We start from the raw sequence: 23,594 nt of genomic DNA on the forward strand, positions 1-23,594 counted from the left end.
CACTCTGCCAGCACAAGCACTTACCCTCATCCATCTGCAGGGTCAATGGCTTGGACATTTCGGCCCAGATTTATTATGGATTTGCATTATCCTTGCATGACGCAAATAGTCGAAAGGCAGCACAATTCCTGGAATGGTATTTACAAAGACATGCAAGAGGCTAATTTGCGCCACCTTACATGACTTAGTAATTGAAATTGCTTGCCTCGTTGCGGTACATTTCGTTGTGGTAGGCGTTTCATGAGTAAAGCATGGACATTCTTATGCATCCACCCATGGAACTTGATGTAATCCCACATTTACTAATGGTAGTAAACACAGGGTTGAGCTAAAATCGTGCACCTACCACAGAAAGGCATAACGAGGAGAAATGCATTTATTTCTCCTTGTTACTTCTTCTTTATATGTGTGATGCATTTTGCATCACAAATAAAAAGAGGAAATAGCCTCCTCATGATTGTTTGTGTGCAGAAAGATGTTCCTTCCTGCAAATAACAATCCTTCCTGTAATTTAGGCACACTTGTAGCATGGCACATGGGTGCCTGTGTTGGCGCTTGGCAGCTTAAAATGGCCCCTTGCAGGTAGAGGGCTGAAGAACACCATATCTTAGTAGATATGGTGCTGTTCAGCTCTGTCGCATTCACGCAATACAGAGCAGCAACTTTGCTAAGGTCACATATGCACCTTTCATGCCTACCACCTCTTATTTAAGCTTACCAACATTGATACCAACATGAAAGAGATATATTTGGTTAGTTTCACCCACACTTCACATATATACTCAATTATTTTGAGTTCAATGACCTTTCTTCAGATTAAATCATCTCTACGAAATTTAACAAATAAGTATGACACTCAAATATTTGCGTGATATACAGGACTTAGAAAAAACACACATTCTCGATACACCCCTGTAGAAGGTGTTTTTGTATGTAATGTAAGTGTTGCGAATCTTTGAGTCAGCCACACAACCTTTCACATTCAAGGTACCTACATTAGAAGCCAATAAAATACTTGTAAGTACGTGGGTGTGGCTAGCAGCATTATGGAGTAGACATGGGATCAGAACACTCCTCTGAATCTCCCTGCATCTGGTATATTATAGGTTCTCAAAGCCGATGACCCCAAATAGCAGGGTCAATGTGCTGCAACATATGGACTGGGATGATTAAGTGACTGGAGATGAAAGGAGGTCCATAAAGAGAGGAGTCAGGTGAGGCAGGGGGACAGCACACTCAGGTGAATGATTGCCTGAACATGCAGTCAGTCCCGAAAGTGACAATTGCCTCGTGGCGGAAAGAGAGGCTGAGGTCTGAAGGACAGACAACAGGACGCGGTAGAGAAGAAAGGGCACCTGCCATTAACTGCAGCTCTACACCAGGCCACTCCAGCCGCTAGCAAAGGAAGATGACCTAGCCAAATGAAAAATCTTCAACGTACTTGCAAAGAGGGAGATTGTGGATCCGAGACTCATGTTCATTTTGGATGTGATTTGCTTTTCAGCGTATGAGGAACACATTAGGAGAACAGAAGGAAAGAAGTATCCAGGAGGTGCTTGCTACGCATGAGTGGGTAGCCCACAGGCATGTGACCTGTTGCCTGGGAGCTTAAGCTGTGCTTCAAACAGTTGTAGGTGCTGGACCCCCTAAGACACTCTTCCCCATTCGAGCCAACATCGAAGCTCAAGGTGCATTGAACTGTTGGGAGAGAGGTTGAGCCCTAGCTTTCTAATAATTCCACACAATGGCTCGGTTCCCAAACAAGAAAGATACTTCAATAGAAGACTTGCTAACCCAGGGGCAGAGCAAAAGCATTAAAGTGGCATCTTGCCCCCACCCCCACAAAACACCTTCCTGGATAAATCACACAATCTGCAAGAGAAAGTATACATCACCAAAGAATGCATGCAGAAATTAATAAAAGGTATCCAAAATGAAATATGAACCATTCGAGATATTCTTTATTGAACTGAAAGGAGGCTTTACCTCCCTCTGCACCAGAGTGAATTATTTGGTATACATGGCTGATGATCACTCAGAAGAACAACACAAAATGAGGCGTCATTCAAGAACTCTGGGATCAAACCATAGACCTGAAATTAAAACTCAAAGACACTGAGAACGTCTGTAGAGGGAACAGTATCTGATTCATTAGCCTACCAAAGCGGCCATGGGGTGGCACTATAAGGGCTGCTTACCGGATCTCCTCTGCTCTGTGGATGCAAGGTCAGAGAAGGTCTACATTCATCTAGGCCACACTCACTGAACTGGGATGAACATTTCTGAGGCGATGCACCACCTGACATTCTCACAAGAGTACATTTCTTTGACAAGAAGAATGAAATGATTGCTATGGCAAGGGGCCAGGGTAAACTAATTTTCCAAGGCCAGAAGCTTGTATCAAGACCTGGCATCCACAAACCTCAAATGCCAGGAGGACTTCATTCCAGAGATTCATCAACTAAAGGATCTGAGAATATCATACTTAAAGAACCATCCATGTTGCCTGATCTTTAGGAGGGAGAGAAGAAAATAATGAACTTCGTGGTAGAAGTTAGGAAGCTGTTAGGCATCAGGTTGGAGGAGGGTTTAGTCTCAACACCAAAAGAGTAAATCCTCTACTGCAGATTTTACAGCTGGGAGAGTGGGAGAGATGTGCCAACTGCAAGCTGTGGATACACACAACAACATTGCCTGTAATTCAGAGGACTCTGTCTCAGACCTGAAATAGGGATACTTTGCTGCACCACAGGAACCCATTGCTCCCTGGTACACTTTGATACTAAGAGGTATACACCTTCATATTTTTACCAACGCCACCCAACTCCCTAGAGAGGTTAGTAAGAATATAAAGGCGACTGGGCTGCATGACGGGTGCCCTGATGTTATGAGGGGTGAATGTTAATTTTAATACTTTAGCTCTGTGATACCAGTTTGAGAGCCTCTTTTCTGATCTACTGAATGGCCTAGGCATAGCTTGTTAAACTGTGTTCCGCAATTCTGGTTCTCATAATAATTGTTCTCCTCTGGGAATTACAAAACAGCCGGGGTAACTATATTGCTCATGCTAAATTCAAATTGTGAAATATTAGGCAAATTCTCCGAACTGGTAAGGCACTTGCTACCAGGGGCAGCTGGTACTTAAGACAAGGAGGGGGGCTGACAAGACAGAAAAGCACACATAAACACTGACTCACACCCATGTGACACCCATGAAAAGACACCAGTGCTAAAAATAGTTTACGTTGTGAAAATACATATTTAAAAGAGTATAATAAGAAGTTAGGTCGAAAGAATATAGACCTGGTTTGCTCTTTTGTTGATTTCTGGTTAGATCTTATTGCTTAGGAATGCTTAGTTGTACATGTTTATAGCATCCTTTATTTTCAAAAAAATTTGTTGGTCTAACATGTTTTGAAAGAGATAAAAAATATGTGTGTATATATATATTTGTATAGAAGTAATATGTGTATATAGATGTTTATTTTGTGATTGTACCTAAATATTGTTTGGTAAATTAATAAGTCGTTGTGGTACAGAATTTTTCTAATCAAACGCAAAAGTAAAGCATAAGTTAGAAATTGGTGTTTTGAGTTGGAATTGGGTATGGGGGTACATAAATGAGGCAACATTTATTTTCTTGGAAATGATTAATTGCATTTAGAAGGAGATAATTTATATTGCTCTTTCAGAAAAAGATTTTTTGAATCAGACCTAAGGCATCGTTATACTTTAGACTGTACACACACACACACACACACATACACTCACTCACAGATTTATCAATTCACAACACTCACTCCCATTTATATTTATGCATGCATGCAGGCATGTGCCAAACATTAAGGAAAAAACATCTACCTGCCCAGTCCTGTCTCGGGGGACCAAGTAGGGTTGGGATTGCTGCCTACCCTCATTGGCTGGCCTTAGGTCAGCCAATGAGGGAAGACTGCAGTCCTTTTTTGTCACAGAGTAGGATGGTGTCAGTGAGAGTTGTTAACCCCACCCCACTCTGTGACTAGGAGGCAGTGAATGGCACTTGACCCTGGGCTCTTCTGGGCTTAGAACTGAAGAACTCAAGTCTGAGGCAATCAGTGATGCTCCCCCGCATCACAAGAGAGAGGGCCTTGAGTTGCTTTACCAGGCTGAAGATGTCATGCCCACAGGAGCTGTGACATCTTCAGCCTAGCAAAGTTCAGCTCAGGCAGCCAGAAGCCTGCTCCTGTAGGACGTCTAGCTCCTGGCTGTCTGACCTGAAAATAAAAAGTGCCTGTCCGGCTGGCATTTGTTCTACCTGACTGACACTCCTATTTTGGGGGGGCATTGCAGGGCAACTCATTATGTCGTGCCACGGCTTGCTACTGATAAACATTATATAGGGAAAAGTGACTGGCACAATCACCACCTAATACAGCCCTGAAGCAAACAAACAATAACTTCCTAAAACGTCAGTAGCAATAATCCTGGAGTGGGGAGCAGGGATTTAGTTATAAAAGGGGATCTCAATCTTGCCATTGATGGCCTTTCAGATACTTTGAAAACAAGGGAAGCATAGAGAAGCTCAACTACAAATGGAAAAGATATAGCTAAATCTGAAAAGATGTTTGGAGATGCCTGAACACTGGTGAAAAAGACAACCCATTCCAATCAGCGGTTAAAGAATGTTTGCGAGGATCAATTAATCCTGGTGGGGTTCACACTTATTTCCTAGGTTAAAAGCACCATTGAAGGCCATATAGCTTTTGTTAGACCTTCTACCATTAGCGTGAGTCTCCCTTCCATTTTTTGCTATTGTCTCCTCTGTTTTTGATATGTTTTTGCTAGTTAGATGCTTTGGGCACTGTGCCTCTGCTATTAAGTGTCACAGGGCAAGCGCTCCCTATTGTAAATTACTGTAATGAATTACTGACTCCATGATTGGCTTATTTGATTTACTTGTCAGACGGCGTCTAGCAGGAGTACCCTCTGAGCATTTTCTCCATTATTATGGTGGCCAGATGGATATTTGATAAACAGGAGACTGTGGATAATCTTCACTACTGTCTCGCTAATCAGGGAATATGCTCAGGATAAACCCCCTTTTCCAGATGCGCAAGAGTTCATACACTCATTGCCAGGCACGTGGGAAGAGTGGGAGGAAGCACAAGGCTCCTTTCCAGCCCTTCCCTGTGGTCAGCACCCCCTTTAAAAGGGTGGGCATTGACATTGTGGGGTCTCTGGACCCCAAGACAGCCATAGGCAACATGTTTATCCTGGTCTTGGTGGACTATGCTACCCGGTACCCGGAAGGCATCCCTCTCAGCACAGTGACGTCCCCCGTGGTGAAACATGCACTGATGGGGATTTTCTCCTGTCTGGGGTTCCTAAGAGAGGTGGTGTCAAACCATGATACAAACTTCATTTTTAAGTATATGAAGTCTGTGTGGCAGGAGTGTGGAATAACTTATAAGTTCACCACTCCTTACCACCCCCAAGGTAATGGGCTGGTTGAGAGATTCAACTGGACCCTCAAAGGCATGATTATGGGTCTTAAGGAACCTATGAGGCATAAGTGGGACATACTCTTGGCATGCCTTCTCTTTTCTTACTGTGAGGTGCCACAGAAGTCCTTAGGGTTCAGTGCCTTTGAACTGCTGAATGGACACCCGGTAAGAGAACTTCTGAGTCTGGTTTATGAAGGCTGGGAGAAAGCTCCCAGGAAACCTCCCCAGGATGTATATAGCTACATGCTGGCCTTCAGGAACCAGACTAGGCGATTCAGACAACTCGCTCAGGTGAATCTGGAAGCCAGCCAGGAAGAGATAATGCGGTGGTACAATCGGAATGCCACTCTGGTTGAGCTTCAACCTGGTCAGAAAGTTTAAAGCACGGCCGCAGTGGAGCCCTGAGTGTTACAGCATATGTGGACTGGACATTTGAGGTGGTGGAGCGCAAGAGTGATGTCACCTACTTGGTGGACTTGCAGTGTCCCATGAACTCCATGCGGGTACTGCATGTTAACCGCCTGAAGCCCCACTTAGAGAGGTCTGAAGTGGGCATGCTCCTAGCATCCTAGCAACAGATGCTGGAATGGAGGTGGAGACTGAGCCTCTTCCTGACCTGCTGTCTGCAGCAGAGTAAGATGGGTCAGTGGATGGGGTAAACCTCTCTTCCATCCTGACCCCTGAGCAGCAGAATGATTGTCACCAACTGTTGGGACAATTCTCCGATTTGTTCTCCCTGGTGTCACTGAGTGGTGCATCCATGATATAGACACTGGAGACAGTCCTCCTGTTAAGCACGAGGCTTACCGAGTGACTGACAGGGTCTGAGCTTACATCAAGGAAGAGGTCAACAAGATGTTTGCCTTAGGAGTGAATGAGTCCTCAAACAGTCCTTGGGCCAGCTCAGTGGTCTTGGTCCCAAAGACTGCCGCACCGGGTGCAACGCTGGAACTCTGGTTCACTGTGTACTACCGAGGGCTCAATATAGTCACCAGGACTGACGCACACCTCATCCCCAGAAATAATGAGCTCATTGATTGGTTAGGGGCTGCCCGGTACCTCAGCACATTTGATCTAAAATGTGGGTACTGGCAGATCACCTTAACTGATGGGGCAAAGGAGAGGTCAGCATTCTCTACACCAGATGGCCACTACCAATTCCGGGTTATGCCCTTTGGGATAAAGAATGCCCCTGCCATCTTTCAGAGGTTGGTCAACCAGGTGTTGGTTGGACTGGAAGATTTCAGTGCCGCCTACCCAAATGACATTGCAGTGTTCAGCGCCAGTTGGGAAGAACATCTGCGCCACCTCTGGGAAGTGAGGATGGCGCTGCGCAGAGCAGGGCTCATGATCAAGGCGAGTAAGTGCCAGATCGGGCAGTATTCCATGGTGTACTTGGGGCACCAGGTTGAAAGCGGCCAGGTGGTGCCCCTACAACTCAAGGTTGATACCATCCTGGCATGGGAACCCTCAAAACCTAAACACACGTGTGATATTTTTAGGACTCACAGGGTACTTCAGAAGGTTTGTCAAGGGGTATGGCAATATTGTTGCACCCTTGACTGAGCTGACTACCAGGAAGCAGCCCAAGAAAGTGAACTGTACTGACACCTGTTCGAAACCTTTTGACGCCCTGAAGACTGCCATATGCACAGCACCCGTGCTTCAGGCGCCCAACTTCTCAAAGGAATTTATTGTCCAAACAGATGCTTCAGAGCATGGTGTGGGGGCTGTTCTTTCACAGATCAATGAGGAGGACCTAGACCAACCTGTAGCATCCATCAGTAGGAGGATACTTCCACAGGAACAGAGGTGAAGTGCAATTGAGTGTGAGGCATTTGCTGTGGTCTGGGCACTAAAGAAGTTGAGACCACACATTTTTGGGACTCACTTCCAGTTTCAGACAGACCACAAGTCCCTCAGACGGTTGATGCAGATGAGGGGCGAGAATCTAAAGTTGCTGAGGTGGTCCATTTCCCTACATGGGATGGACTTCACAGTGGAACACAGCCTTGGTACAGAACAGACCAATGCTGATGGTCTGTCCAGATTTTTATGCCTTAGTTAAGACGACTCCCAAGAGGTTGGGTAGTTCTTCCCACATTTCAGCTGGAGGGGACATGTGTTAGACCTGGTACCATTGGCATGAGTCTCCCTTCCATTTTTGCTGTTGTCTCCTCTGTTTTTGATATGTTTTTGCTGGTTAGATTCTTTGGGCACTGTTGTCCCACTGCTATTCAGTGCCACAGTGCAAGTGCTCCCTATTATAAATAACTGTAATGGATTAGTGACTCCATGATTGGCCTATTTGATTTACTTGTCAGACCATAGTACAGTGCACCATGTGTGCCCAGGACCTGTAGATCAAATGCTGCTGGTGGGCTTGCAGCATTGATTGTGCCACCCACAGAAGCAGCTTGTAAAGTGTGTCTCAGGCCTGCCATTACAGAGCATTTGTGCAGTCTAGTACTGCCATGTGACTTTGTCAGTGCACCCACTTATCAGTCCCTAATCCTTCCCTTTTTCACATGTTAGCCACCCCTAAGGTAGGCCCTAGGGCAGGGTGCATTGTATGTGAAAGGTAAGACTTTTTTTGGTTCTTAATTTTACATAGACATGCAGTTTTAGTGATAAAACTCTGGAGGACACAAATGATAGAAAATGTGTGGGTTTCACCAGATATTTATAATTTGTTGATCACCACCAAGTAAAGTGCTTTGATTTGTTTGGATTGTGTGAAAAGCATGCTTCCCTCACACTTCATTATTTCCAAAAAATATGCTTAATTTGCAGTGCTATACAATGTTTAAATATTTGCAGAGTTCATGTACAGTAATGTTTTTTGTGTTAGAAAAAATACACATCCAATATCCTTTCCTACTCAATGTTCGCCAGCAAGATTGTCACATAGTTCAGTTTACAAAATGCTCTCACTTGGCGGTCAGAAAAAGAAAAGTGAACACCAACACCCTTGTGTTAGACCTGTCAGCCTTAGGGTGGTCTAACCCTATTTTTTTCGCCCTTGGCTCATTTTTTCCACCTTCTTTTTTTGTTGGCCTTAGGTCTCCGCGCACCTTCCCATTGCTAATCAGTGCTAAGGTGCAGGTGCTCTCTACTTCAAACATGGCTGCCACAGGCCCCTGCTACTGCAGCGTGGTCTTTTTGTGTAGCACCCTAATTGCCAGGATCTGGCTAGAACTCCTAAACATTGTTGCCATTCCAGCCTGCCTTGCCTGCCCATAGTTAGAGTGGGGAAGCTCCTGGAGCCTTCTAGAATAGGGGTGGGGTCTGCTTTTGCCGCCTCGGAGAGTGGTCACCTGACCTGGGCATATATAAGAAAAGGAGGGAAAGTTTTCAGTCAGATGGGGCATCACTGACCTGCGGGACCCTACGCAGGAGACTTAGGCGGTAGGGCCTAGTCAGAAACCTATACCACTGGGTTGTGACAGGGTTTAGGCACTGCCCACCAAGCTGTGTGAGGAACACTGAACTAGCCCACTGATCTGGCCCGGTGGGAGGGGAACCCAGGGACCATCTGCAGTGACCTGCTGAGGAATCCTGTCAGCAGGCTTCAACTCAAACCCCCCCACCATCCAAGAAATCAAGAAACTGCCTACCAAGGGCGCAGGAACCACCAAGTGCCAAGAAAAAACCTAACTGCTACAGGACTACTGGGGATCAACCAGGCACTGGGCTGTGCCATCCAAGCCCCCTCTGTCTTCACCTGTGGCCCCTGCGCTGTCCTGCCTCATCTCCTTTTTTAAGACTGCCTGGACAGCTAAATTGCCTTCCGTGCCTACCCAGCGCTCCCCTGCTGTGCCCCCTTGAGAAGTGCTGAGGTTCTGGAGACTTTTGTGCCCTAAACTGTGCCTGAGAAGCGCTGCAATCTGCCAGAGAATTGCTGTCATTGCCCCCGAAGCGCTATCCCTGCCCTGCTAGCGCAGGACTACCTGACGCGCTGTTGCAGATTGAGCTCTGTGACCCCCGGGACGCTCGAATCGCCAAGCGCCCTTCTGCCTCTTCGTGCTGTGCCCTGAGAGAGGGAGCGCTGACCCGCCGTGAAGCGCTGAGGAGAAAAGCGCTAGTGGCTTCACTCACCGCCGTAGCTTTTTCCGCCTTGCAAGAGCACCAGACGGCGGTCGCGGCCGCAGCAGGCCCTGAAGCGCCGACCTCATCACCCCGCCTCGGTGGCCCCCGGGAGCCAGACGAGGGCCGCCGCGAAGTTCAGTCAGGCCGCAGTCGGCCTCGCTAGGCCCGAAGCCTGCATCACCCCTGTCACGTGGTGTGGGGGACGCCTGTCGCATCACCGGACGCGCCCCCGCCTTGATTGCCAGCAATTGGAGGAAGTCCGGGACGCCCCACAGGCCGCGCTGCCACATTGGCGGCCACGGGTGCGTCCCTCCCCTGGAGCTTGCTGATTGGTCCAAGACCCGGGACCGGGAAAGATGCCGCGCGGGGGCTCAGGAAGAGCACCGGAGCCCCCGCCTGCCTCCAACATCGCCGAAGGGCTCAGGAGGAGCCCGAGAGCCCCCACCTGCCAGCGCAGGCCCTGGGGGGGCCTGACATCGAGTGGGAGGCCGCGTGAGGCCTACCAGAGGGCCCACTCCTCCCCGAAGCCTGCCGAGTTCATCGCAAGGGCCCGAGTGGCCGAAGAGACCAGGTAAACCTCCGGGGAGGAGGGCGGAAGGCCGAAGGAGGCCCTGAGATCCCCCCTCCCCGGGGCAGACTGTTGTTGGGCCCCGTTGGCCCTAATTAGCCACAATAGAGACCTCTGAACTGGGCCAGGAAAGCCATTAGGCCCCGGGACTGGTGTCGAGTCGAGTTAACCCCTGGCTAGGGGTCTGTTACCACTTTATAAATGTTTTAGACTCCTGCCTAATGCAACATTCCCTGTATGCCTTTAGTGAGCAATGAAATGATTATTCCTGAGTAAGGAAAGGTTTACTTCTGCCTTATGATGAGGTACTGGGTTTTTAAGAACCGGCACAGAACCGGTAACCCAGCGGTGTCAGGGAATCAACACCCAGAGACCTCGGGTTCTTCCTGAGTCAGACCTACAGAAACTCAGAGTCTTCTAGGTGAAGTCAAAGATTAGTTTATTGGCTGCAACCAAGGTAACAGGTGTCCTAGAAGTACAATACGGGTATGTTCTCAGGAGACTGCACACTTTCACGAAGTCAGGCTTCTCTCTTTATACATGATATTCGGCCTTGGGCAAACATTCTTCGAATTCGTGGTATTTCATTTATAGTTACTGGTTACAAAAGAAAAGCAGAGTCATGATGACATGTACATATTTCACGTCGTGCTGCCCATAACAAATCATCCGGCAAGGCCCAACATTTCATCAGATATCGCTGGACCCCCAATAAAAACGGTCACCTCCCCATCATAAAGCAAGTGAAGAAAAGGAGTGGAGAAAAGATGTGAGCGAGATATGACAGGTGTGCGCGCTGAAATGGTTTTATGGCTGGTTGAGCCTAGATGCTATCTTGCTCGGCCACTGGGAGGGAACTGACCTAACGAGTTCGGCCTGGGGCAATGGTTCTAACTTGTACTGAGGTCAGGGAGAAGTCGATTAAGGAGTATGTGTCCTTGTGGAATCAAATTCAACTGGATTAAGGCCTATGTAAAGGGCAACATATAAATGGGAGTGGGGTTCAGAATGTAAATGACGATTTCGAGGTGAAATCGTCACTCGAATACGCCGAAAATACATGTACATGATGTACTCGTCATTCTCGGTCTTTTGATACCAAATTCGTCCTATTTCGACTAAGTTTTTATTCTCGAGTCCAGTACTATTATATGAATCCAGATTTTCAGAACCACAAACCCTCCTTTTGCCCTTACATAGGCAATTAATCTATCCTCATGTTAGTCTGAGTCCAGATCTATATTCCTAAAGTCATTGAGATGTTGCTGTAACATCATTCTAGTACTGGGTTCATCTCTTGACACAGGCTTCCTCACACATGATGTAGCACAGAGGCCACATATTGCAGGAGCACACTGTATGCATAGACAGAACAGGACAAGAATGGCTAAGACCATCCCAATGACCATCAGAATTTTCCATCCCCAGGCAGATATCAGTTCCCAGAATCATCCCATTAATGACCAATCTCCTTTATCCACATGAATAGATTCGGAAATATTATGCAGTTTGGAGATGGCCCTGTACACTGTTGGAGCATTATCTGGGATGAAAATGCAACAACTAGACTGGATCAATTTGCATACTCCACCTCGGTCCGCAAGTATTACATCCAAAGCGACCCGGTTCTGAAGGGTCATAAGTCGATCCGACTGGAGCTCAGCAGTCAGGTTACTAAGGGCACCAGCAGTTTCAGTCACGGTGGATTCAACTACCCTTGTCAATTGCCTTATGTTCCTGCTGTTAGCCATGGCTCCCCAGAACGGCAGAAAACCCATTGCAAAGTCACCAAATTCTTGACCTGCAGTGTCTTCTTTACTCAAAACACCTCTAACTACCCTTGTCCGATGGTAATCCGCCGCTGCTGTGTAGGTGGGAGGTAACAGGAATGAAACAAAACATGAGCCCGAGAAGTCAGGGGGCAACCATGTATAGGCTCTATCATGGCAGATGAAATAAGCGTGAGAAGCGTGGCTCAGTGGTTAGAGGTGGCAGACCCGGAAGCTGAGATCAGCCGTGGACCAGGGTTCGATTCCCCGCCTCGGCGGGTCTCGGGCTCAAAAATTCCATGGACTCAACAATTCTCGCTCCGGTGCCTACTCGACTCACGGGGTCACACTCTGCGACTCTGGGCAATAGCTTGCTTAATCTCCACTACGGCCCCTCGCGGCGGGATGCCTGGCTTTCACCTTGTGAATACCCTGCCGGGGTATCTCACAGGGGAATACCAGGACGGGTTCCCTAAGCAAGCGCCTTGAGACCCCTGGGTGATTAGTGCGCTATATAAATCGAAATACATTTACATAAGTACCCTTAGCGGTTAAAAACGCAGGGGAAGTCTGAGATCCAAAAACATACGTTTCTGTACAGACACTCTTCCCTAGCTGAGCTCTGGGATTCTTGCCAATACCTTGCAGACACAGGTGACCTTGATGAGGTACGATCCAGATAGGGGACGATCTTTTGGCTTGCTGTTTCTCACTTAATGTAGTGCCATATCCGGTCACGTTCCAACCTACATATGCAAGTATCTCATCATCCGGGGTATCTTCGTAAGAGGTTACTTCCTTGATCATGTCAACTATACCTTTGACTAGGGCGCTAGTCTTGAGGTTGTCTTTTACAGAACGTAGGTGTTGGATTTCTCGTGCATATATGAACATTGTCCTATATGCCCAGACTGAACCATTGTGACTAAATGGCAGGACCAAATAGGGGATACCTTTATCCGTGGTGTGGGGCATGAGACCACACACCCAAACGTTAGTTGTGTTCATTACAAGTTGGTGTTGGTGTAATAACTGAACGAAGGAGTTATTAATGAACTCTAATCTCCTATTTGATTCGTGGTCAGGCAGAGGGTGGAAAGAATGAGAGGAAACAGTAGGAGGAGGTATGGGTGATGTAGTGGGCGCAAATGTCACATGAAAAGAGAATAAAACATAGCTTATCAAAAAGACCATTACGCTGGATAGCATAAAAATACACACTATTATAAAACTTTTCTTCGTCATCGTGTTAAAAAGTCTCTGCTTAAAGTTCATTTGTTTGGCAGGCCTCTCCACATCAGGAAACTCCATCCTCTCTAAGGTGCTGCCCGCGGTGGTAGGTTGCCTCTGCTAAAGGATGCTTCCGTCAGTCTAGGGCAACTCCCTTGGACCAACCAGAACTACCGACCTAACGTCGTCAGCTGCACCCAAAAGTCTTTAATCAACCACGACCCTAGCAGCGGAACCCGGATGGCGGTTTGAAAAACAAAAATAAGCAAGTTACCTAGATGGGAGATCTGCACTTTAAAAAATAGGATTTGGGGAAAAGACACAATTTATTAGTCCATAGGGTTTGCTCTCGGATCACAAAAAGGAATCACTTTTAATTAGTCTGTTTTTCTTGGTCGTAAATTGTAGCGTCTCTTCCCGGGTACTGTCTGGTCCAGAAATAGTAGTTCAGGTTCCACAGGGTTCAATTGTTCTGGTGCTGGCACAGTTTCTCGAAAAATGTTCTCGCTTTCACAATCAGGGTTAGTTTCTTTTACACGTTCATCAGTTGTGCGCTCTGAGTCAGTGCCTCCTTTCTGGACCAATTGGTCATGTGGCAGAGGGAAGGGTATCTTCTTACAATGGATCCCGTGGACCCAATTGGCCTTCCCCTCCACCCTAACAGCCGACCTTGCAGACAGGAGGACAAGGTGAGGCCCGGTCCATCTGGGCTGGTCGTTTCTTGTTCTTTGAAAGTTGCGGACGAGGACCCATGAACCGGGGTCAATGGAATGACCCGGAGTCTCAGAGACCGGAGGCAAGGTGTTGTGGACCTGTTGATATAAAACACGCAATTTAGCCGTCAATTCATACAAGTAATCAAGCAAAATAGGGTGTTGCAGCTCGCTGAATTTCGTGGGCCTAGGCACTCCCCATATGTTGGCTGGCCGACCAAAGACTATTTCATAAGGGCTGAGTTTCACTCGCGAATGCACAGTCATTCTGGTGGATAGGAGTGCTAAGGGTAGAGCGTCAGGCCATTTAAGACCTGTGCTCGCTTGGATTTTGGCCAATTTAAGTTTAAGCGTGCCATTGTAACATTCCACTAATCCAGCTGATTGGGGGTGATTTGCAGCGTGGAACTTCTGCCTAATGCCTAGCCCTTCACACACTCTTTTCATCACACGACCCACAAATTCACTTCCGTTGTCAGACCAGACCATTCTAGGCATTCCGAACCTGGGGAAGAACTCTTTCACAAGGGCTTTTGCTGTGGACAAGTCTTTTAGGGGATAGGCTTCTACCCATCTTGAGAAGGCACAAACAACCACGAGCACGTATTTTAAGTTGTTGCACCTCTCCATGTGTATGAAATCTAGCTGCAAAACCTCAAACGGATACGTAGGAGGTGCAAAATGACCAGCTGGAGTTAGGGTTCCCCTACCAGGATTGTGCTTCAGACATACCATGCAATTCTTGACAACATTCTCTGCACACTTGGGAATCCCCGAATTCTTCCACACTGGGGCCAACAACTCGCAAATCCCTTTCACGCTGATATGGGCCATTCCATGAGCCATTGTAACCACTGCAAGCACATATGCATCGGGTAACAACCATCTCTGATGCTCTGTCAATTCAATCCAACAACCATTTGCATCCATTCTTCCTGTACTCTCTCTCCACGTGCTCAACTCTTTCTCCGTGGCCTCAGCTTGGATGGACTTCACGCTCTCTATCGTGTACTCACATATTCCAACATCACCAGTCCATCTTTCTGGGCTCGCAACATACATTCGGCTCCTCACATTCTTTGCAGTTTCCTTAGCGGTTTCATCAACAAATGCATTTCCACGACCAACATCATCAGTCACTTTCTTGTGAGCACTACATTTCACAATCGCCATTTGCAGGGGCAAGGTCAGTGATTCAAGAAGCTCATTCACCAACTGACCATGCTGAATCTTAGCTCCATGCGAAGTCAGGAACCCAGGTTCTCTCCACAATCATCCAAAACTGTGAGCCACTCCAAATGCATACTGGCTGTCGGTATAGACAGTCACTTTCATTCCTTTAGACAACACACATGCTCTCGTAAGTGCTACGGGTTCTGCGGCTTGAGCTGAACCATGTGGTATTCGCGCAGTTTCAACGACTGTGTGCAAAGTTGTGACAGCATATGCTGTAGTCACGTTCCCATTTGGGAGCTTAAAGCATGAACCATCTACCCATAATGTACCATCACATACAGCAAGAGGAGTGTCGAACAAATCAACTCTCCCTTTCGTCTCTTCCTCTGTTCTAAGAAAACAATCGTGCTGTTCTGAAGCATCTGATTCTTCTGCAATTGGTAACAATGTGGCTAGGTTCAAGGTACTGCACCTTTTTATGTGCACATGGCTCGCTAGCAGCGTCAATTCGTAGCTGGACAGTCGAGCACTAGTTAAGTGCTGTGTCTTGGTCCTATTTAACAATGTGTCTACTGCATGCGGGACCATCACGATTAGTGTATTATTCATTACTAGACCAGCAGACTGTCGAATGGAAACAGCTGCTGCTGCTGTGGCCCTTAAACAACTTGGCAATGCTCATGCTACCGAATCCAAAGTTGACGAAAAATAGGCGCATGGCCGCTGTCTATCTCTGAATAACTGAGTCAGCACAGACAATGCACAGCCCTCCTTCTCGTGGACATACAATGTGAAAGGCTTACTGTAGTTGGGGGTACCTAACACAGGAGCCGAACATAATGCTGTGCGTAATTCGAGAAAACTTTTCTGACAATCTTCAGACCAAGGAATGGGATTGGGTGTATTTTTACACGGTAATGCCACCAAGGGTTTGGCCAATAACGAAAAATTTGGAATCCACTGTCTACAGTACGATGTAATGCCCAAGAAAGCACGTACTTCTCTCTGTGTTCTTGGCACACTCAATTTTGCTATTGCCTGAATTCTTTCTGGGGTCAGTTTCCTTCCCTCCTTCGATAAGAGGTGACCTAAGTAGGTCACTTCTTGTCGGCAATATTGGAGCTTGGAAAGTGACACCTTGTGATGCAGATCACACAGATGACGCAATAATGTCAATGTGGCCTTTCTACAAATGTTCTCAGTGTCTGCAGCAACGAGCAAATCGTCCACATACTGTACAAGAGTAGCACCTTTTGGTAAAACAATCGTGTCAAGTTGTGTTTTCAGAGCTTGACTGTATATTGAGGGGCTTTCACAGTAGCCTTGAGGAGCGCGTTTAAAGCGGAAGCTTCGACCTCCTAAACTAAAGGAAAAAATATCCCTGCTCTCCTCAGCAATTGGGACGCTGAAGAAAGCATTCTTTAGGTCAATCACTGAAAACCATGAAGCAGAAGCTGGAATCATAGTTAATAATGTGGTAATGTCGGGGACAACTGGGAATTGTGGCACAACTATCTTATTTACTTCTCTAAGATCAATCACAAATCTATACACAGGTGGCTGAGAAGGGTCAGTTCATTTTAAAACAGGCAGGACAGGACTATTGCAAACATTGCCTCGTGTTTCTTCAATCACATCCTTTTCAATCAACTCGTAAACAATCGCTAGCAAAGCTTTTTCACCCTCATTAGATATTCTGTATTGGGGAATTCGTGGCATTTTGACATTCGACTTCAATGTTACAACATATAGTGGAATTTCTAAAAGACCTACATCATTAGGACCAGTAGCCCAAAGAATATCTGGGAGAAGTGCCAATTCTGCTGGAAGTGCATCTCTCGACAAATACATGGGAGAAACCACTTTCTTACCTAAAGTAAGTTGTACTCCTGAAGGAGAACAATACAAAGTCGCATACAATCTCTTTAACAAATCCAATCCTAGCAGATTCTCACCACAACCTGTCGTCAGAATAAGGGGTGCTTCGAATTCACAAGGACCAACAGAAAGAGATAAAGGGTCAGAAATCGGATTTCTAACTGGGGCGCCAGAAAAACCTACGGAAACGTTCATTTCACCAGACAAAGGTGCGCCAGGGAGTTTGGAGTGCATAATAGAACTCTTTGTAGCACCAGTATCCAACAGAAAAGGTTCTGACACACCTGATGTAATCACCTCAACGTAAGGTCCACTCTGATCTACTGGAACTGAAACAACTCCCTCTCTTTGTCTATGGCTGTCCTAGCAATCATTATTCTCCCACTGCTCATTTTCTGTGTAATACTCATCAACGTAGTATTGAGCTGTCCTGTCAGATACGTTATTTTGCTGATCAAACCTGTTCATAGAGTTTTGTGGTGGAAGGGGACGTGTGTCCTGAGGGGCGTTTCCACGTCCTCTACCTCTAGGTGCTTGCTGACTGACACGACCTCTAACGCCAGGAACTCCATTCGTACGTTGTGGCAGGGCAGGACAATTATATTTGTAGTGACCCTCTTGTTTGCAATATAAACACTGGTTGGGGCCTACACGGGGTTGAGTATACTCGAATCCTTGCAAGTTTCTCTGATACTGTTGAGGCTGCTGAAAAGTATTTTGGTAGTGATTCTGACCATTATTATTTTGATTACCACCACCACGTGGCGGATAGGCTTGCTGTAGCAAAACCTTCGTTTTGAGTTCTCTAGTTTTCTTTTCTACTTTATCCTTCTCATCTTTGTCTCTATTCTCGTAGTATTGTGCAGTAGCTAATATCTGCGCTGAAGATGAGACTGCCCAAGAACTTTCTGAATCTTTTAATTTCCTACACAATTCTGGAAGCAGATTGTGCACAAATTTATCGACAAACAATCTCTGACCACCTTCCGTAGTCATATCTTGACCGCTATGGTCAATGAATGTTTCTTCAAATCTGGTGAAGAAATCTGAAACAGTTTCTTCTTTCTTTTGCTTGCATGCAGACAACTTATCCCAATTTACGCGTATTGCAGGCATTATCGTTTTCATGTAATCTACTATTCTACCAGGGAGTTCTGCTATCAGAGGCTCAGGCTTGGCACCACCAACTTGTCGGGCATCTGCAGCAGTAATATTAGCCCACGTGTCACCTAATTCCTGGTCATGATCTACATGACGAATTTTACCCCATAAAGGCTGTGGAACAACATTCCCAAATAACATGTCGATATCGGCTAAATTCATTATACATGACCCAGCAGTTTGTGACAATTCTTTATAGTACCCTGCAGGATTTTTACGCGGATCTGGTAATGTTTGTTTGAGTGCTAAAACTTCAGCTCGCTTCCATGGGACATGTACCCATACACGCTGAAAGTGTGGCAGGACAGGTGGGACAGCAGTCGCGTCACCCTCTCTCCACTGTGGGGGAACTTCTCTCATAGGGTATTGTCGTGCCTTTTTCCTACTAGATGCACTAGATTCCGATGGTGACCCAGAACTGTTTCCCTTACTTCGATATGATAATAACATTTCAACTGCCTTTTCCACATCTGGACCTACAATCATACCCTCTCCAAACTTAAATCGTACACGACACATTTCTTGTGGGATGCATTCTTGATCATTGTCTTCCAAATCCTCGCCAAGAAAGATACACATCTGTTCGAATACATATCTCTGTGTCGCTGCTTCCCATTGATGGAAGACTTCCATGACAGACTGTACATCATATTTTGCAGTGTCCATGACCCATTTCCGAGCTAAACTATTCAGGGAATCTCTCTCTTGATAATCAGGCAGTTGACTACGCAACTGTCTTCTTCCTATGTTAGGGGTCGTAGCAGGCGACCCGAAAAGAGGTAAAAGAAGATTAGTAACAGTGCTGGCCATTTTCTGCCGAACGGAAGGTGAAACTGAAGGACAAACAGATGGAAAAACGGGGTGAGATAAGGCGGGGGTAGAGATGGCAGAAGAGGTATCAGGGAAAATAGATGTGGTACTAGGCAGAATCGTAGAGGGAGCATTAGGAGATGTCAAAAGTACAGTAGGCAAAATCGTAGAAAACACAGGTGAAACAGAAGTGGTCGGTGGGCCTGGAGGAGGCTGCACCGAAGAAGTAGGAGCCAGCTGAAGAACAGCTGGTGGGTGCTGTGGAAGAGCAGGAGGCGCAGCTTGTGCAACTAAAGGTTGCGGGGGTGCTGTGGCATTCTGCGCATAGGGGGGTGGTGAAGTTAATAATTGCGATATTAATGGGTCTTTTTCACGCTCTTTTGCTGCCTCTTGCTGAAGAGACGGCAAAACTGGATAACACTTATCTATTGCCATTTTACGTTGCCTGTGCAACTGCTCATTTATCTGCTCCTCCTCATTATCTTTAAACTGCACGGCAGCTTGCATTACCGAAAGTCCCCCTTCTCTCTTATTTTTCTTAGCTAATTTAATTTCTTTTTGTTTGGCTTCTTTGCGCCATAAGCGGAAAGAGTCAAACATCGCCGGCCGGGCTTTCTTTTTAAAGAGTTTAACTTCAAGGTTGTCTAAGATTTCAGAATCAAAGCTACCATATTGGGGCCATTTTAAAACACCATCTCTCCTAGTGTATTTAATCCATACTTCGTTGTAAACGATGGGGCCTACCCCATGTTTAACATATAGCTCGTAAGTCGGAGTTCCAACTGGAGGAACCGGACATGAGTCCTCCAATCGGGAGTCCCTATTATTACCAAGACAAAACAAATTCCCAAGTCTAAGACTAGGCATCCTCGCTCTCTAGTCTAGTTCCAAAACTTCAAAGGATTATCGATTACGATATTTCTCGTGAATACACGAGTCCTTCGGTTATGGTGCTTGCAAGTACCAATACAAAACCTTTTGTATCCCAAAGATACCACAAAGTAAGTCCAACTAAGGACTGGGAGACGCTCCACTTATACTTAACTGAAAATATCGATGGCGTCACCAGAAGACTCGTCTCAGTGTTTCGCTCTACCGAAAACTTCAAGGGTCCAACATCAGGGCAATAGCCAGGGCAGCAGTCCTCGTAGCCGTCGGGAAGCGGGGAACCTCGCAGCAAAGACCTTCGGACCACGTCGACATGCAGGGGTCGATGAGGTGGTGGGCCCTCCTCCGGAATTTCCACACGAAGCTCCTCACGATCTTCAGGCTGACTGGTACCACTGGAATCGCCCCAAACGCTGGGCGCCAACTGAGGTACTGGGTTTTTAAGAACCGGCACAGAACCGGTAACCCAGCGGTGTCAGGGAATCAACACCCAGAGACCTCGGGTTCTTCCTGAGTCAGACCTACAGAAACTCAGAGTCTTCTAGGTGAAGTCAAAGATTAGTTTATTGGCTGCAACCAAGGTAACAGGTGTCCTAGAAGTACAATAAGGGTATGTTCTCAGGAGACTGCACACTTTCACGAAGTCAGGCTTCTCTCTTTATACATGATATTCGGCCTTGGGCAAACATTCTTCGAATTCGTGGTATTTCATTTATAGTTACTGGTTACAAAAGAAAAGCAGAGTCATGATGACATGTACATATTTCACGTCGTGCTGCCCATAACAAATCATCCGGCAAGGCCCAACATTTCATCAGATATCGCTGGACCCCCAATAAAAACGGTCACCTCCCCATCATAAAGCAAGTGAAGAAAAGGAGTGGAGAAAAGATGTGAGCGAGATATGGCAGGTGTGCGCGCTGAAATGGTTTTATGGCTGGTTGAGCCTAGATGCTATCTTGCTCGGCCACTGGGAGGGAACTGACCTAACGAGTTCGGCCTGGGGCAATGGTTCTAACTTGTACTGAGGTCAGGGAGAAGTCGATTAAGGAGTATGTGTCCTTGTGGAATCAAATTCAACTGGATTAAGGCCTATGTAAAGGGCAACATATAAATGGGAGTGGGGTTCAGAATGTAAATGACGATTTCGAGGTGAAATCGTCACTCAAATACGCCGAAAATACATGTACATGATGTACTCGTCATTCTCGGTCTTTTGATACCAAATTCGTCCTATTTCGACGAAGTTTTTATTCTCGAGTCCAGTACTATTATATGAATCCAGATTTTCAGAACCACAATGAAGAGCTCATCCTTGCCAGATGAGCCGGTTATTTCTGCCTAAGGGAAATCCTGTTTGAGAGAGCTAATGCTACCCAGGTTAAATGAAATGTTTATTCCCGCCTGACGAAATGTTTGGGTCTTGCCTAAATAGAGTTCATGACTGACTTGTAGTGAAATGTTTAGTATTGCAACAGGAGTTGTTCAGCTTTGCATAGGGGGATGTTGATTAATTGCCTCCACTGACCTAATGACATGTTGAATACCTTGAAGAAATGCTTTAATGATATGCTGATGCCTGACACGATGGAATGTTACTGCTGAAGTAAAGAAATGTTACTCCCTTTGATGAAATGTCTTGATGGACCAGAGATCCTGTGATTATTGAGTAACCTGCTTCTGATCTTAGATAAAACGTATTGATTTTTATGCAAACTTACTGGTGTGGTCTCAGTCATTGTGTGCGTTTCATTGTCTCAGTGGATGTGTGTGCTGTAGGGCCACTTTACACCTAAGCTTCCGGGTGCCTACCTGCTTGAGCCAAGCTACCCCCCGGGGAACTGGTGACCCCAGTTCCTACACCTTGTTAAAAGAACAAGTAGCAATTTGTCAGAAGATATAGTATGACATTTGTCCTCTGTCTCTGAACTCACAACTAAGTGACAAGATAACATCAAAATGTAAAGGTATCTTTATTGCCCATTCACCTTCTGAACTCCAGCATGGTTATTTTGGGGGTGCTGCAGTACACCCAGAAACGGCTACCTCCAGCAGCTATGCTAAGAAGCTATGATAAAAGTCATAATTCACTGGTAATTTACGCCGGCCAAACCAGGAGTGCTACTCGACGTGTAAGAGTAGAGGCTAGAGACTGCCAGGATATAGTTAAACTTACACACATGCTGTGCCTAAAACTTCAGAAATACTGGTTGAAGCTATAGATGCAATACTCCAAACCAGTATCCCCAGATTCCCCACCTACACACTGTTGGGTCTCCCAAACGCCCAATCATATCCCCTGCATTCATCCAGATAACAAAGAGACGCCACGAGCACTATGCACTTCCAACCAAGTTAATACTGCAAAATGGGGCAACCCTCAGACAACAGCAATAGGAGACTGGCACCGCAGGCTATGGGAGCTACAGGGTAGAACCTAAAAAAGGTCTGTGAGCAAGAAGAGAATGGTGTAGGTTGGCTCAACTGGGCACCTTTCTTGACTTGCATCTCATGGTACCATCAGAAGCAGACCTGCCGTAAGTATGTCAGAGGATCCATTTCACAGTATCTGATATCTCTCAGTTGGGGACAGGGCTGGACTGGGATCACAAACACGCGCAGGCAATTGCGTCTGACCGGCTGGCTGGGGGGGTGGTTAGGGAGGGCTTGTGGGAACACTGCTGCTGCACTGCTAGAAGGTGCCAATTTTGCAGAACTGCTGCAAACCCTACCACCAGTAACAAAAAACGGCCCCCATTGGTTTAAAACCAGCCCGACCCTTCCGGTCCACAAGGGAAACACCCGGTGCCCGCTACTGCCAGTCCGGCCCTGGTTAGGGAGAACAGCATAGGTATGGTGGGGGGAGATGGGCAAGGTGATCTCTGATTTTAAGGTGACATTGATTGAAAGGGGAAGATCTCTGAGTGCGGGCACATCTGGATGTTAGGGAGCTGCGGGCCAGTTTGTCTTCTGTTTCCAGTTTTAGGAAAAACTGCTATTTTGTTTTGTGTAATACAGTTTCCATGCCCATCATTTGATATACATGAAACATATGTACATTGAAAACACTAATAAAAAAGAGTTGGTCATTAGTGCCATTCACTAGGGAAAATGAGTCCTTGTCTATAAAGTCTAATTTTTGAAAGAAAAATTCCATAACATGAATGAGTGAGCACAATGAGTCTGAGGAACAATGCTTTCAAAATAAAATAATAAATGAATGTGCTTATTTTTAATGTAGTGTTTTCAGTTAAAACGTTATCTTTTCTTGTGTATTGATCCTAAATGATATTCAGACGCCCGAAATCCTCACTCAAGAGAAGAGTACTAGGTTAGGGTATCGATTTCAGCTGCCCAGAGTCAGGCTATGCTGAGCAAACAAGAAGGCACCTACCCAAATCATACTGCTGTAGACTTGAAAGCTCAGAAAACAATATGTTGAAACAATATGCCATTTTTTTCAGAAAATTGTGTGTTAACTCATCAACCAAAATCTGGCCCCAAACTAAGGGCCTAGTTATGATGTCGGGAGGGCTTAACATCCTTTTGGTACTGGCACCAACCAATTAGGGTGCAGCCGAACACTGTTTGGTTGCACTCCTATTCTTTACAATGGGAGCCTGCATTCCAACTGGAATGCATGCTCTCATTGTAAAACGAAGAGGTGCAGTTCATCCCTGCACCCCGTGGCAGGCCACGGGGTGCAGGGATCAATGGGTTGGGTTCCAACCTGAAGCGGAGAACCCATGGGGGCCCCCAAAGTCAAGTTCCGACAACCTTTCTGTGTCGGAAAGGCACTGCAAAGAAAGGCTGTCAGAATCTGACATTG

Source organism: Lissotriton helveticus, chromosome 4_1 (genome assembly GCF_964261635.1).
Source record: "Lissotriton helveticus chromosome 4_1, aLisHel1.1, whole genome shotgun sequence".
NCBI lineage: Eukaryota > Metazoa > Chordata > Amphibia > Caudata > Salamandridae > Lissotriton > Lissotriton helveticus.